Here is a 13,375-nt window from a genome sequence, read left to right on the forward strand (position 1 = left end):
GCTGGTACCATCATAGATGAGGGGGCTTCTGTGAGTATCCTTTCCTCTATTGCTTGGAAAGTGCTTGGTTCACCATCGCTTTTGCCTGAGATGAGAAATCTAACAGGCTTTGATAAAGGAACCAGTCGACCTTTAGGGATCCTTCCCGATGTGCCCATAACATTGAGAAGGAAGACAGTTCAAATGAAGGTAATGGTAGTTCAAGGACCCTTGGATTATAACCTAATCCTTGGACGAGACTATATTTATTGCATGGGAGCCATCGTCTCCTCACTCTTTAGAGTAATTTGTTTTCCGCACGAAGGAAGAGTGGTCAAGCTCGTGGACCAGCTTTCATTTCCTGGATCACGCATAGCAAATAGTCATATGCCATCCCTAAATGGTCTCTTCACGCAAGAAATGTCTCAATCCCCAGTCCGTCTTCCCGATGAGCGCGAGTAATTTGGAGGGATATGACTGAAACCCAGGGGGCATGCGTCCTGGTCTGCTTCGGCAGGAAAACTTCGGGTATAGGGTAGATTTCCGTGGGAGAATATGACTAGCCTATACCCCGTCCGTGATTGGAAGAGGGGTTATTCTAGAATAAGATTCTCTTGTCAAAGTTATGTGAGTTGACAGAACTGAGTCACTCGCCTTTGTTTATCTCGGTAGACACCGCCGAAGAAGTGTTTTGTTTGCACCGCGAATAGAACAATCTTTGGGTAACCCGTAAGAGGTAGGCCTTTCCTGATAGAACAAATGTTTTGTCTGCAAATTGAGGGGTAACCTTGAAACCATATTTTATACCTGGGGGCATGCAAACCTTTTGGAGTGTAAGCGAGGGCGACTATTTATTTTTTAAATTTTTAGGACCTCTAACCCTTTAAACTCGTAGGATTAGTCGTCACCTAACTTGCATAAAGAAAGGATGTGGGGCAAAAATCTAAAAGTTGCCGTTTTATATGAGACATTCTTATCATATGACTGGATTAATAGAGCAGTTTAGCGCATAGTTCAAGCTCGTTAAAAAATAAACATAAGACATGAGCAAGTGTTTCCACCCATGTTTAAGCTCATTAAAAAATGAACTATTCCCCGGTAAATAACCACCGTGAATGAAGCATTTCAGCCATTAAAGCCTTGGTCGTGTTTGCACCGTCACCTCCACTTTTCCATTGGTCGATCATTCACCTCCATTTGATTGTTTACCCATTTTGAGGAACAGCTGCGAAGAGTGATTTCACTAGCCATCCTTGTGACACTGCCATGATTGGAAAATTCCAAACCTTACCTGGAATCAGCTGCTACCCATTTTATCACTCGTTCCTCAAGAGAGGAGTCTTCTTTAAGCTCTTTTCAACTGACTCGTAAAATATGAAAAGATTGTCGAGTTTTGGCCTTCCAGCTCGTTAAAGCAACTGGAAGTGCTATCCCTCCTCTAGATTTTAATCTTTTTGGACCTGAGGGATTATTGCACAAAAAGATCGAGCGCTTGTTTTGTTCGGGTCGTTAAAACTATCGAAATTCATCCCTTCTGTATTGTTTTATACTTTTTCGGACTTAAGGGATTAGATGACGAAAAAGGAATTTTGGAGTTACCTTTACGTACCTTTTCAGACTCTCTAAAAATGAAAAGGACCGAGTTATCTTTGTCGTTAAACTCGTTAAAAAGATTAATAGTGACAAACTTGTCTTTAGACGAGAACGAGTTTTACTATTACTAGGCTCGTTAAAACATAGCGATGGGTTTTCCCGAAGGGAAAATTATAGAACAAGCATATGTTATCCTCCTCAAGCTTGACAAAAATAAAGAGGTACTGGTCAGCAATGACTGGGGAAAAATTGGGAAGAAACTCAAAGAATCTTTATTGGTAGCAAGTCGCTCTTGAACATGACACTTCCACTCCGTGCCTAAGTCGGGTTGGGTTGTTTCATTCACCGATCACATCGCCATGGTCACGCCATACCATCCACATTTGGGGTAAATGCTACCAATCCATCACATAAGTGTCGCCGACATGTTCAAGAGAAGTCATCCAGAGAAGTCATCCATGTCCCATCCACTACCATACATTATACTTCATCCTTTCATGACCGCCATCGTGAACCATATGTCATCAGATCGTTTTCACCTCCATCAAAATCATTTGCTCCATTCCATGTCATTGATGTGGGATTCATCAAGGTCCTCCTTTGACGGATCGCTTCTTGTCGACATCAGCTCATTATCCAAGAAGTTGATCTAGGAACACCCCATTCAGTACTTTGAAGCTTGCATGCCTCAATGGTAAGTTTCTCACTTCTGGCGACAGGTATACATCAATGACCTTCGACCGAAAGATTTTGCGTGGTGTTCGACGCCAAGTCCTTTATTCACACCGCGTGAATTGTACTGCAGTACCTTGAGGGTCATCATCATTATCGGTGATTCCTCTCGCGCTTGTTAACAGTTTACATCATCGACTGGTAATCAAGCGATGTCTTTCCATGTTCGACTTCAAAACATTTCTCACATGGATCGACTTGTACTTCGAGTGAAGATCGGACGAGATTGAAGACCCCGGATCTAGTTTCATCCATCCGGGCTGCGATATATATTCAGGAAAAATAAAAACATTGACATGTACAACATTGCAACACAGATAATCATCCTACCAGAAGGATGATGACTTCATCAGAATCATCAGTCTACCATCAGACGATTGTCTGTCCTGTGTACATAAAAATGAATCTATAAAGCTGAGCATGGGAATGCCCGCCTTAGCTAGATCATGAAAACAGTATGAAGATAATGTATTGTATTGTATCTTATTACAGGTCTCCTCCCAGCATTGAAAGAACTTCGGATCCTCCTAATAAAGCATTTCACCCGATAAACGGCCTCATACTTTAGGGGGAAACTGTTATAGACATTTTTGTGCCTTACAGCTCCAAGCATGAAATGTCCATAAACCAAGGGATCCTAAGTCCCTAAAAGTGTTGTTCCTACCCCTAGAGGAACAAGGTCAACCAATTACAACTTCTCCCAGAAGTTCTCCACCAGAAACTGCTCAGAATCAGTCAAATCAAGATCATTTCAGCTGCTCCACTAGCTAGCTGCGTTGCATAGCACCTGTTAGGCCCCTATACTACTAGTGTAACCCCTTATTGTTATTAGTATAACCCACTTATTATATTGATGTACCCATGTAGTGCCCATATTGTTACTATTATGCCACATAGAAGCCCACCATTGTTACTGTTGTGCCCTACAATATTATTGTTATGTAGGCTTTGATTGTATTGGGACCACTTAGACTCCTATATATAGAAAGGAGGTATTTTCATTTGTATCATCCAAGAATTGTTCATTTATGTAATGTAAAGGAGGTTGCCCCCTCGAAGAGGCTGAATTCTAAGGCGTTGATCTATCTTTTCTATCTTTTCTTGAGCTAGTTTCATAACATTTGGTATCAGAGCTTTGGATTCTAGGGTTTTGCTGCTCCAAACAGGTCATCGTGCAATGTTCGCTATAAATTTTTTTCTGTGACATTTCAGAAGTCGCAAAAAAAAACCCATTTGAGAAGAAATTGCGCTGAACCTTGGGTCCGAATTTCAGAGCTTTTCATGCGATATTTGCAGAGATATGATCTGAGGAAGTTCATCTTTTTGCAGACTCCTGAATTACATTCAAAAAAGGTGACCTGGGGAAGATCATCATAACTTTCTCTCTGGGGATCGGATTGAAATTTCGTAAGAAGTTATAGAAAGAGGACGGACTGTAGTTTCTTTTATGCATTTTTCAGATCCAAAGGTTGAAACAGTGACACGTGGCACTTCATACAATTTCGCTCTTCTGGAAAGGTCTATAATCAAGTGATCTTGGGAGATTGTGCATAACTCTTTCTTAGAGAATCCAATTTGGATCAGACTGGTGGCATTGGAAAGAGGACATAGAGGGCTACTATATTTTACAATTTGAGAACTTAAAGATCTGAAAGTAGAGAGTTACAGTCGTTTCAAGGTCGAGCTCCTAAAATCAAGAAAAACCAAGATGAGGAAGTTTGATGGCAAGGATCCGGTAAATTGGATACTTCAGATGGAGCAATATTTTGTTCTACATGGTGTACAACTGTTACAAAAGGTATTTATTGCATCTTCATATTTAGAACCAGATCAATTTTTTTGGTATGAAGGGCTTTGTTCTCGTAAAAAACTTATTACGTGGTCAATTTTCACGGAGGAAATGATAGCACATTATGAGGATACAAAGAGCAACACCTTCTTTAGAGAAACACCACAACAATTGGAAAGAGTAAAAGGGCTTTCTGACATAATGGAAAGCAAAATTATGGAAACCAGGAAGCATACCCCTCACAACTATAAAGATGGAAGTGTTGTTTCTCCCAGCCTTCCACAACCTACAAGGGTTACACCACAACAATTGGAAGAAAAAAGAGAAAAAGGGCTTTGTTACAATTGTGATAGCAAATGCACTAAAGGTCATAGGTGTGATGAGAAGAAATTATTTTACATAGAATATGAAGAGGAGGAAGAAAAGGATCAAGAAACATCAAAAGGAGAGGATATACGCCAGGACACCACCCCAGAGAAAGAAGAAATGAATCAGACCATATCTTGTAAAGCATTGGCAAGAATTACCACTCCTAAAACTCTCAAGATAGAAGGACATATCAAGAAGAAAAAGGTGCAAGAAGTGAAATATCACATCGAGAAAGAAGAAATGAATCCAACCATATCTTTTAATTCAATGGACGAAATTACCACTCCTCAAACTATCAAGATAGAAGGACACATCAAGAAGAAAAATGTTCAAGAAGTGAAAGATCACATCGAGCATCAAGAAATGAATCCGACCATATCTTGTAAAGGACTAGAAGAAATTACCACTCCTCAAAATATAGAAGGACATATGAAGAAGAAAAAGGTTCAAGCAGAGAAAGATCACATCGAGCATCAACAGCAAGTTCTCCAACTTTTAAAGGATGACGCCACTTCGGTGCAAAATCAAATGAAACAACAGGTAGATCAACATCGTAGTGAAAAATGTTTTGATTTAGGTGATTGGGTATTTTTACTGCTACATCTCAAGCAAGCTATTTATGAGAAGGAAAAGTTGGCAATACTACATGCACTTAAAAAATGGCGACCTTACCGAATGGGAAGACTCTTCAAGGATGAGGATGTGGAAGCATTGTTTTGTGCTATTTATATTATCCAACCAAATTGGATAAACGAAGCAAGGGATGAATGGAAGAAGGACGAAGAAGTATGGCCACTTATTCAAAAGTTGCAAAAGATCCCAATTCAAGCAATATTGCTAGAAATTGAAGAGGAAGGAAAAATCATATTGGAACCTAAAGCAGTCACAGAAACAAGAACCCGACAGCTACGAAATCGATCAATTTCAAAGTATCTCATCAAGTGGAAGAAATTACCTGCTGAATATTCCACATGGGAGGACAAGAATTTTATACAGAAGCATCAAGAACTACTCAAGCGTTGAGGACAACGCTTTTTGAAGGAGAGGGTCATGTTAGGCCCCTATACTACTAGTGTAACCCCTTATTGTTATTAGTATAACCCACTTATTATATTGATGTACCCATGTAGTGCCCATACTGTTACTATTGTGCCCCATAGAAGCCCACTATTATTATTATTATTGTACCCTTACATTATTATTGTTATGTCGGCTCTGATTATGTTATAACCCCTTAGACTCCTATATATAGAAAGGATGTATTTTCATTTGTATCATCCAAGAATTGTTCATTTATGTAATGTAAAACATTTGGTATCAGAGCTTTGGATTCTAGGGTTTCGCTGCTCCAAACAGGTCATCGTGGCATTTTCGCTATAACTTTTTTTCTGTGACGTTTCAGAAGTCGCAAAAAAAAACCCATTTGAGAAGAATTGGCGCTGAACCTTGGGTCCAAATTTCAGATCTTTTCGCGCGATATTTTCAGAGTTATGATCTGAGGAAGTTGGTCTTTTTGCAGACTCCTGAATTACACTCAAAATAGGTGACCTGGGGAAAATCGTCATAACTTTCTTTCTGAGCATCGGATTGAAATTTCATAAGAAGGTACAGAAATAGGACGGACTGTAGTTTCTGTTTATATATTTTTCAGAGTCAAAGGTTGAAACAGTGACACGTGGCACTTCATACAAGTTCGCTTTACTGAACTAGTCTATAATCAGGTCACTGCGGGAGATTGTGCATAACGTTTTCTTGGAGAATCCAATTTGGGTCAGACTTGTGGCATTGGAAAGAGGACACAGAGGACTACTAAAGGTCACAAGTTCAGAACTTAAAGATCCGAAAGTACAGAATTACAGTCGTTCCAAGGTAGAGCTCCCAAAATCAAGAAAAAGCAAGATGAGGAAGTTTGATGGCAAGGATCCGGTAAATTGGATACTTCAGATGGAGCAATATTTTGATATACATGGTGTACAACTGTTACAAAAGGTATGTATTGCATCTTCATATTTAGAACCAGATCAATTTTTATGGTACAAAGGGCTTTGTTCTCGTAAAAAACTTGTTACGTGGTCAATTTTCACGGAGGAAATGATAGCACATTATGAGGATATAAAGAGCAACACCTTCTCTAGAGCAACACCACAACAATTGGAAAGAGTAAAAGGGCTTTGTGACATAATGGAAAGCAAAATTATGGAAACCAAGAAGCATACCCCTCACAACTATAAAGATGGAAGTGTTGTTTCTCCCAGCCTTCCACAACCTACAAGGGTTACACCACAACAATTGGAAGAAAAAAGAGAAAAAGGGCTTTGTTACAATTGTGATAGCAAATGCACTAAAGGTCATAGGTGTGCTGAGAAGAAATTATTTTACATAGAATATGAAGAGGAGGAAGAAAAGGATCAAGAAACATCAAAAGAAGAGGATATACGTCAGGACACCATCCCAGAGAAAGAAGAAATGAATCAGACCATATCTTGTAAAGCATTGGCAAGAATTACCACTCCTCAAACTCTCAAGATAGAAGGACATATCAAGAAGAAAAAGGTGCAAAAAATGAAAGATCACATCGAGAAAGAAGAAATGAATCCAACCATATCTTGTAATTCAATGGATGAAATTACCACTCCTCAAACTATCAAGATAGAAGGACACATCAAGAAGAAAAATGTTCAAGAAGTGAAATGTCACATCGACCATCAAGAAATGAATCCGACCATATCTTGTAAAGGACTGGAAGAAATTACCACTCCTCAAAAGATAGAAGGACATATCAAGAAGAAAAAGGTTCAAGTAGAGAAAGATCATATCGAGCATCAACAGCAAGTTCTCCAACTTTTAAAGGATAACGCCACTTCGGTGCAAAATCAAATGAAACAACAGGTAGATCAACATCGTAGTGAAAAATGTTTTGATGTGAGTGATTGGGTATTTTTACTGCTACATCTCAAGCAAGCTATTTATGAGAAGGAAATGTTGGCAATACTACATGCACTTAAAAAATGGCGACCTTACCGAATGGGAAGATGCTTCAAGGATGAGGATGTGGAAGCATTGTTTTGTGCTATTTATATTATCCAACCAAATTGGATAAACGAAGCAACGGATGAATGGAAGAAGAACGAAGAAGTATGGCCACTCATTCAAAAGTTGCAAAAGATCCCAATTCAAGCAATATTGCCAGAAATTGAAGAGGAAGGAAAAATCATATTGGAACCTGGAGCAGTCACAGAAACAAGAACTCGACAGCTACGAAATCGATCAATTTCAGAGTATCTCATCAAGTGGAAGAACTTACCCGCTGAATATTCCACATGGGAGGACAAGAATTTTATATAGAAGCATCAAGAACTACTCAAGCGTTGAGGACAACGCTTTTTGAAGGAGAGGGGCATGTTAGGCCCCTATACTACTAGTGTAACCCCTTATTGTTATTAGTATAACCCACTTATTATATTGATGTATCCATGTAGTGCCCATATTGTTACTATTATGCCACATAGAAGCCCACCATTGTTACTGTTGTGCCCTACAATATTATTGTTATGTAGGCTTTGATTGTATTGGGACCACTTAGACTCCTATATATAGAAAGGAGGTATTTTCATTTGTATCATCCAAGAATTGTTCATTTATGTAATGTAAAGGAGGTTGCCCCCTCGAAGAGGCTGAATTCTAAGGCGTTGATCTATCTTTTCTATCTTTTCTTGAGCTGGTTTCATAACAGCACCCCAGTACACTAGCTAGGTGCGTTGCAACGCACCTAAATGCACTACCAGGGTGCGCTGAGCGGGAAATGACAAATGGCAGTGTCATTCTGCGAGGTGGACAGACAATGGAAGCTTCCAGAATCTTCCCCAATGACACTTGCCTCACTGAGTTCGACCAAGGATGAGTAAGAGGTTCTCAGTCTCCAAGTGGAAGCAAGAACTGACAGAGAGAAGCCACTAGTCAAATCATAAGCTGACTCATCCTCTTTGCATACATCTATATATGGATCCCTCATCCCAGAGATCCAGAAGCTGGAATTTTGTACATTGCAGAGAATTGATGTTGGTTTTGAGATAGAGATCAGTGTATTGGGTGATTTATGCTTTGTTGGAGGTGAAGAGGGGATTCCTTTGCTGGGGGGTTGATGCTGGATCAGGAATCATCAGTTGTAACTCCTCCTGGACCTTCTTGTTATATCAATAAAACTATTTGAGTTTCTCCTACATGCTTGTGTATCAATGATGTTTTGTTATATTTGCATGTTTAGCTTAAATCTGATCCTAAGCTATTTATGAATGTAAATCCATGTCTTTGTGTAGTTTTCCTCTTCTGTGATCTTGCAGGAACTTGGTGAAGCTGGGCAAGTAAGGGAGCAGGTAGCTGGAAGCTGTCAAAGAGGAGAGAGATTGGATCAAAGGACTAGCGCAAGACACAGGTTGGTTCATCCCATTCCTCTTCCTTTATAGTTCATATAGAAGAATACGAAAGTAGTTTTCCTTGTTTGTTTCTAAGGTACTGTCACACCTTAGTGGGATAGGGGCGTTCTGAGTAGACACTTTTCCCGTTAACAATCAATACCAAGCGTTTCTTCATAAGACCAAGCGAATACATCCCGAAACTCCTTAAAGAGGTCGGTGTAAATTTTAATCTCTTCAGGGGAACATTCGGCTCCGATGAAGACATTTCCTATCACATTAGGGATCCTAGAGATGTTTATTGGTACTGTTTTTGAAATGACCAACATGTTACCTTCAACACGTATGTGTGCTGGAGCCAAAGGGTTTGAAACCGTACAAACATCGCTAGTAAGCAGATTGGAGAACCTGGATTCGACTTCTTGCAATGGGGGAAGAAATTATGAACGATGATGTAAATCTTCCCGAGGTCGATCTACACCCATCATTGGTTCTAAGATTTCTTCCTCAGATGGTAAAACTGTATCTAAAAAATCCATAGCAGAAGTAGAGTCAAGGGTCCAAGCTGGAGCCACATCACCATCTAACTCCTCCTCCGAAAAAGGAGTAGGATGGTCGTCTGCAGAGTTAACGATAGATTGATATCTAAGCTCTGCTGCAGACATAGGGAATGCCATTCCACCGACCTGCCCCTCATCTAATGTGGTTGTAGGTGAAGGTAAGGTCCAAGGGTCTGAAAAATAATGAGTTCGAAAGAACTCTTCCCGTGAAGACTCCTTGGAAGACAAAATGGCATTGATTCTAGCTATAGGAGTGGGAAGATAAAATATACCCATCAATGAAGAGTACATCTCAACTCCTAAATTCTCGATAGGTTTGCGGGGGTTATTGACCAATGGAACCGTAGAATCCGAAGTTGCCCGAGGATCACCTAAAGAATAATCCAATTTATCAACTTTAACAATTCTCCCCCCATGAGGGAAACAGAGGATACGGAATAAGGATGACACTATGGCATCCATTTCATAAATCCAATTCCTCCCCAAGAAGAGATTGTAATCCAGGTTAACATCAACGATTTCTACTTCGATATTGATGACCTTTCCTCCAACACATATAGGAAAAGCCGGGATAATCCCGTGTGGCCTATGAGAATGTCCGGCAAAAGCTGTCAAGAGAGTGGGTGAAGGAACGGCCAAAGGCAATCCAATGGCCTTCCAACATGACATAGACATTACGCATGTGGAAGCTCCCTCATCTATAACTGTTTGAAAAATATTAGTTTTCCGGTAAGTAGACAGACTTTATTTGGAAATCCATACGATGAGGAAGTCGCTTTTTGACATTGAGCATATCAAAAGTGAGCATTAAATAATTTTTTGGATCAACCACCCTTATCGCTAAAAGTAAAGCACTTCGTTGAGCTAGACATGATTGGAGTACCTCTAAAGCAGACATAGCGCATGGACTTTGAGCCAGATGTTCTACAATGGAGTAGTTCTGGGCTACCCTAGCATTAGGGTTGATAGTTGCACATTTGGCGGAACCTTTCAGTATCCGAGGTATAGACTCGACAAAGGGTCGCTCAATATGAAGTGGATCCATAGTTCTAGGAACAAATTTATCCTTGGATGTTTCAGCTTCACCATAATCACGTGATCGTGTAGCCACATTGACATGAGAACTCATCATGAAAACATTTGAGGAATTATCCCCCTCATGGTTGCCCCCTGCAGAGGTACCAGGGTTTGAGTTCGCACCAACAAGCAACTGTTGCCCTTGGGGAAAGGGTTAGTTAAGATGGCTTGGGAGCTAGAAGACCCTTGCTGCACTAACAAGTGCTGAGCATCTTGAATTTTCGGGCAGAGATGAGTCAAATGATCTCCACTGCACAACTTGCATGGAAATTTAACTTTCTTCTTAGACTCTTTTCTACCCTCATCGACACCATTGCCGAGCTTATTTGCATTACCCTTCCCTTCCTGATTCTTCTTTTTACCTTGTCCCTTCTTCCTCCCATTGGATTGTTGATTTCCTTTGGGGTTAGAGGGCTGGACAACATTTATGAAAGAAGGTTGGGAAGGTGGAGTAGTGGACGGTGCAGCCTAATTGGAAGAAGCAGTTTGTAGAGAAAACTGTTGCAATTGGTTCAAGAGGTTCACCATATTGGCATCAATCAATCCAACTATACCATCAGCGTGAGGGCTTGGCTTTGGTTTGGCTACATCAACCGTGGATCTAGGAGCATCAGGCAAGATTTTCTGAAGAGTCCCAGACTGAGAATATATCAGTTCTAACTGTTGGGTGCGAAAGATAGCCTGCTCTTTGGAATAAACTTCGGACATAGAAACATCCTTGGAGATCTCTGGTTGTAATGATTTTAAAAACCATTAGAGACAGAACTCAGGTGTAATTTTGGTTTTGATGAGCCTCTTTCTCCATCTCCATTCCTGGATATGATCCAAAATGTGAGTAGCCATGTCCTGATGAAAATTGGCCAGAAGTTCAGTTCTAGCTTCGTAATGGACAGGCAACTGGAAATGGTTTAAGAAAATGTTAGCCAAATCGGTGAAAGAAGTAAAAGTTCCCCCTGGAAACTCTATATACCACTTAGCTGCATTTCCTATTAAGGTGCGTTGAAATAACCTCAACCTGATCGAATCATCGATCAGGGAGTTTGATGAGCACCATAAATGGAATGTGGTTACATGGTCGCTCGGGTCTTCACCATTCTTCCCTTCGAATTTTGGAATATCCGATGGAAGTTTGGTTGGGACCGGAGGCCAAGCCGGATTGTATATAATTGGATCATTTATCAACTTAGTCAAGTCTGGCAAATTAAGCGTGGCCAGAAATGGAAGTCGTGGAGGACCTTCGGGATTCCACCCAAATGGTGTGGGGTTCCCAAAAGTATGAAAAGAATGACTTCGATTTTGAAAGGCACCAGGTTGCTCGAAGTAACTGTTAGAACCTGTTGGACCAAAAGGTGACCCTTGTGGTCAAGCAAAACTCGGAGTTTGACCAACTCTAGCCTTAAACCTTCTGTAATCGGTAAAGTTTCCCCCTCACGGAGTATTGTAAGGAGCCGACAGCCCCTGGTAAGGGTTCCACGCGTTATCTAATGGTGGAAAACTTTGAAAATAATTGACCGAGGAGTACGGGACATTCCCTTGTTGGCCGAAAAAACGAATTCCCAGCTCCGATCCCACTAACCGCAGGGTTAGTCCAACTCTGAAAGGGATTGCTACCTTGACTCGTGAAAGGAAAAGGCATAGATCCTACTGTCAGATTGGAATGTGGTATATGACCACTTCCAAATGGGAAACCCTGAAAAGAAGCCGATCCACTCATCATGGACATGGAGGCGGTTGATGGTACATTCAATGGAGCTGAAGGAATACCTTGAGAGGGCATTCCAAAAGGGAAGAATCCAAAACTGGATGCATTAGCTTGGGAACTTCCACTCATCGACAGAATGGAAGTAGACCCAAATAAGGATGTGCTAGTAGTAGACCCAAATAAGGATGTAGAAGGGATGGAAATAGTTCCTCCCCCTTGTACTGATATAGGAGTCTGCATACTCGTAGCACTCATGGTGGATGCCATGCTTCCAGTAGTGGTCATCGAAGGGATAGATGTGTGTGCACCTGGGCTTGAAGTATTGTGAATCGAAGTTCCAAAGTATAACAATACGTCTGGATGATCAGGAGGGAGAGGAGAATTCGAAGCTATAACCGACTTTGAAAGCTCTTCTACTTCAATATTATCTTCTGACTAGAAGAGTACTCAAGAAAGAACTGGTGTGTTCCTCTTTAACTCTGTGGTAGTACCAAGTCTATCTTGTACACTAATGCCCCCAAGCAGAGGATCAATCTTCAATGCGCCAGTGGCCACTAATTGAAAACCACTAGCAGAATCGCTCCTACGCCTTCTAGGAGAAGGCTCTGGACTCGCAAGTGAAAGCCCATGAAGTCTACGGGACCATCGAGGTGGTTGGTCAGCCATTTTAAATTATTTCTATAAGATCTACTTGAAGACTCAAAAAAATTGAAAGCTAGGCTGACTAGGAGCATAGAACACACACTAAAAATGTCCCTAAAGAAATCAGTAACCAAACAACTTCCAAGTATTTCCACTCCGGGTGATTAGGACCAGACACCAAAATACAAGAAAGTGAATAATAAGGGCCTTCCGAAAATAGACTGGGGTAATTACGCCCCAGGTCTACTAGCGAAGGTATCAGAGGTAGTTATGCTAACCTTCAAACAATAGCCTTTGCCGGTACAAGCCCCCAAGCTTCGAAAGGGTGCCCTCCAGAAGTACTACTGAACATGATGTAACGTCAACCTCAGGTGCCACGGGATTCCCCTCCGCAGCCACCTGTGTAGATCCCTAGGATTGGCAACTAAAGACACCAACTCATATCAAAAGTTGGGCAGAACAGTCGTGAGGTAAGATCTGACAAGTAAGAGAGGGGGTATCTCTCGTCCTTATCTTCACA

Source organism: Pinus tabuliformis, chromosome 3_1 (genome assembly GCF_031772625.1).
Source record: "Pinus tabuliformis cultivar Carrire ecotype Pingquan chromosome 3_1, CPIR1, whole genome shotgun sequence".
In the NCBI taxonomy this organism is placed as follows: domain Eukaryota; kingdom Viridiplantae; phylum Streptophyta; class Pinopsida; order Pinales; family Pinaceae; genus Pinus; species Pinus tabuliformis.